Genomic DNA, 4,186 nt, shown 5'->3' on the forward strand with positions numbered 1-4,186 from the left:
CCCGCATTTGCCGCAATCTTTCCACTCAACACGTCTGGTGAAAAAATCATACCGATCATACAAACTGGATGAGTATGTCACCATGGATATGTTGGAGCGATAATCAGGCGTTTTTCCTTTTTGGCGATATCTTTTAACAAAATTTCAATCTCCCTGCTACACAAGGAGAGATAACCATTTATGGTAATGAAATCAGATGTTTTCCCTAATTTATGAAGTTATATGTAGTATAAACCTGACATTTACTTCTCTGTGCTGCTACCTTAAGAGACTTTGTATGTGGCGAAGCATTTGGTTATTTTAAGAGAGTTGGAAAGTGAGGAGACATCCTGTGACAGAGATAGATCTTAGCAGTCCATCATGGGCCAAAAATTAGTTCAATATTCTAGCCCTGCGATGCAGGATGTAACAGATATTAAGCCGATTAGAACAGATTTTTTACCTGATGAGAAAATACTTCTAAGACATGTAGCCTACGCCATAGGGTTACACAATATATGTCACCTGCACTAAAAAAATGCGCTAGAACAAAGGTTATCCCACTACTAGCCTGTACTCTACAATGCTGTTCTAACACTCACAGACACGTGAATGAGGCTCAAACCATGTTACAGAGGTAGGATAGACGTCAAATGACATCAGCCAATCTGATGTAACCACTCTTCAGCATGGCTACCCTGTTGGATACATACCTAGCAAACATGTTTTAAAATGTGTGTGTTATGCGCTCATTTCCCTCTACAAGTTCTAGAAGTTTCTAAGGGAAATTTTCGAACACTGTGCGCAAAGTCTGCATACTCTTCGTTCAAATCTACCAACAACTGTTGCAACTGATAGTGGAATTGTGTGTGGAAGTTCTGAAATTTTACTGTTCGTACAAGCAATTTCTTCAAGTACTGCATGCCTCAAAATTATGCACAAACACGTTCTTTACATACAGAGCAACGAATCTTGTCTGTCGATCGATATTATCTTTTGCTCTTTCATTGTCAACTAAATCTTTAAATTCTTTCTGCACGGTATTGTAATGTAGATTAATAACAAATTTCTAGCACTCTCACTTTCCTGACTTCCTAATATGTATCAAGAATTCTCATCCACTCTTTTCTCATTCCTATTCATTTTCGAAGACTTGTGACAACAGACTGCAAGACTGCCTCTTTCTGCACAAACCAAAAACAACTAGTAACGAAGGGTGATGCGATAGTAGTTAATGGTTACCACTGACGAATAGGTGCTCTTCTAAACAGCACATTATACCAGCAAACCAGCTGTATATTTAGCTGCAGTTACTCGTACTTAAGATACTTGGGCAGTGCAGTGTTTTGTTTAAGAAGATTAGCTCGATGTAGTCATGTGGTCTAGTCGTACAAATCCGCTTTATACCCTGCAGCTAATTCGTTGCAAATGACAACCTGCAGTCAAATAGTCTGTGCATTGGCTAGAAATGATAGTTAATAAAATGTGCCCATATACGAAACAAGTTAAATGAATAATTTAATAACAAGGGCTCTATCCTAACGTCTGCAATTGATGTAGACAACAAAGAATTATGTTGAATAATGTTCGATCAAGAAAGAAGATCTCAGGTAAACAGAAAATTGTCCTGAGACAATCAGGTATAACACAGACAGAAATACTTCTCTACAATGCAGTAAAGTTATGTTGAGAGCGTTATGAGAATGACAACAAAACTCCCAAACTAAAGAGTCATCAAAGATATGTGAAAACTAAGTTACTCGAAATATTCACCAGGTCAAAACAGTTCAGAGCTCAATACGACGATTTACAAATTGGAAAAAGTTAGAGTGCTACTCTGGAGCAGATTCAGGCCTCTCGAAGTATGAAGACACTTCAGAAGTGTGGTACTGGCCATTCACCACCCTGAATCAAACACTTCCACGATCGAATCACACATATTACCGCAGGCACGTCGGGCTTTCTCAAGAACACGAGGTTATACTGGATCGCTCCCTTGAGCTCTTCACTGGAGAAGTCCCAGTCTCCACTTGACTCTCGTAGTGTTCTGCCACTGTCTGCTTCTCCATCGGCTGAAGGCTGTCCCCACCAAAAATACATCATTCTTAATCTCTACAGACACGATATGATTCATCTTGACCACTTTCCTGCAATACACTACTATATAACAACTATATGTAAATAGCAAACTGTCATGAACATTCGGTTGGATGCAGATAATTTACAATAAATATAGGTAGTAGTTAGTTCATAAATAAATAAGCCAGCATTCTTGCACAAATATGCTCATCATAAAAGACAACAGATTGCCCTTAAATATTATTCAAGCTATTACTTATGCATTTTTGATATATATATATATATATATATATATATATATATATATATATATATATATATGTATATATATATTAATGTTTTCTTTTCTTTTCAATCGTGGTGTTCGCCCACATGTGTGATTCACCAATTTTAAATTAGCACAGTTTTTTAATAGCACTTGTAATCAATATTTGAATTAAGTTAGTGAGGAAATAGTAAACTGTTCATTAAATAAATACACAAGGGTGACAAAAATGAGACATTCATGCTGTATTTATGTGCTGTGCAAATTTTCTGAAGACGTAATTAATCAATACGTAGATACAGAAACGCAGCTTCCAGAGATGCTGGCTATAGTGCAATGCTAGCATCTAACAGATGCTTGTCGAAACTGCATGCTGCGATTAAAGGTTGTTAATGCAGAGATCTGTTGTGAAAACCTTTCATCACTATGAAATATTAACTTCTGGGGCTTTAAAAATACTGAAATTACTGTTGTGCCACTGGATGCACCTCATTTATCTGGGATCGCCGATGTATTTAAGACTGCATTAATACACTACTGGCTACACCACGAAGATGACGTGCTACAGACGCGAAATTTAACCGACAGGAAGAAGATGCTGTGATATGCAAATGATTAGCTTTTCAGAGCATTCACACAAGGTTGGCGCCGGGGCGACACAACAACGTGCTGACATGAGGAAAGTTTGCAGTCGATTTCTCATACACAAGCAGCAGTTGACCGGTGTTGTCTGGCGAAACGTTGTTGTGATGCCTCGAGTAAGGAGGCGAAATGTGTACCATCACATTTCCGACTTTGATAAAGGTCGGATGTAGCCTATCGCGATTGCGGTTTATCGTATTGCGACATAGCTGCTTGCGTTGGTCGAGATCCAATGATTGTTAGCAGAATATGAAATCGGTGGGTTCAGGAGGGTAATACGGAACACCGTGCTGGATCCCAACGGCGTCGTATCACTGGCAGTCGAGATGACAGGCGTCTTATCCGCGTGGCTGTAACGGATTGTGCAGCCACGTCTCGATCCCTGTGTCAACAGATGCAGACGTTTGCAAGACAACAACCATCTGCACGAACAGTTCGGCTACGTTTGCAGCAGCATGGACTATCAGCTCGGAGACCATGGCTGCGGTTACTCTTGACGCTGCATCACAGACAGGAGCGCCTGCGATGGTGTACTCAACGACGTACCTGGGTGCACGAATGGCAAAACGTCATTTTTGCGGATGAATCCAGGTTCTGTTTACAGCATCATGATGGTCGCATCCGTATTTGGCGACATCGCGGTCAACGCACACTGGAAGCGTGTATTCGTCATAGCCATACTGGCGTATCACCCGGCGTGATGTTATGGAGTGCAATTGCTTACACGTCTCGGCCACCTTTTGTTCGCAGTGACGGCACTTTGAACAGTGGGTGTTAGATTTCAGATATGTTCAGATCCGTGGCTCTACCCTTCATCCGATCACTGCGGAACCCTACACCCTGCACGACCGCATGTTGCAGGTCCTGTACGGGCCTTTCTGGATACAGAAAATGTTCGACTTCCGCCCTGGCCAGCACATTCTCCAGATCTCTCACCAATTGCAAACGTCTGGTCAACGGTGACCGAGCAACTGGCTCGTCGCAATACGCCAGTCGCTATTCTTGATGTACTGTGGTATCGTGTTGAAGCTTCATGGGCAGCTGTACCGTACACGGCATCCAAGCTCTGTTTGACTCAATGCCCAGGCGTATAAAGGCCGTTATTACGGCCAGAGGTGGTTGTTCTGGGTACTGATTTCTCAGGATCAGTGCACCCAAATTGCGTGAAAATGTAATCACATATCAGTTCCAGTATAATATATTTATCCAATGAATACCCGT

The 4,186-nt window shown here is 41.2% G+C and overlaps 1 pseudogene; it reads right to left on the reverse strand.

Moving 5' to 3' along the window:
* Nucleotides 1-303: 303 nt before the first annotated feature.
* LOC126286199 (U2 spliceosomal RNA) lies at nt 304-468 on the reverse strand (annotated as a pseudogene).
* Nucleotides 469-4,186: the final 3,718 nt, after the last annotated feature.

Source organism: Schistocerca gregaria, chromosome 1 (assembly GCF_023897955.1).
Source record: "Schistocerca gregaria isolate iqSchGreg1 chromosome 1, iqSchGreg1.2, whole genome shotgun sequence".
In the NCBI taxonomy this organism is placed as follows: domain Eukaryota; kingdom Metazoa; phylum Arthropoda; class Insecta; order Orthoptera; family Acrididae; genus Schistocerca; species Schistocerca gregaria.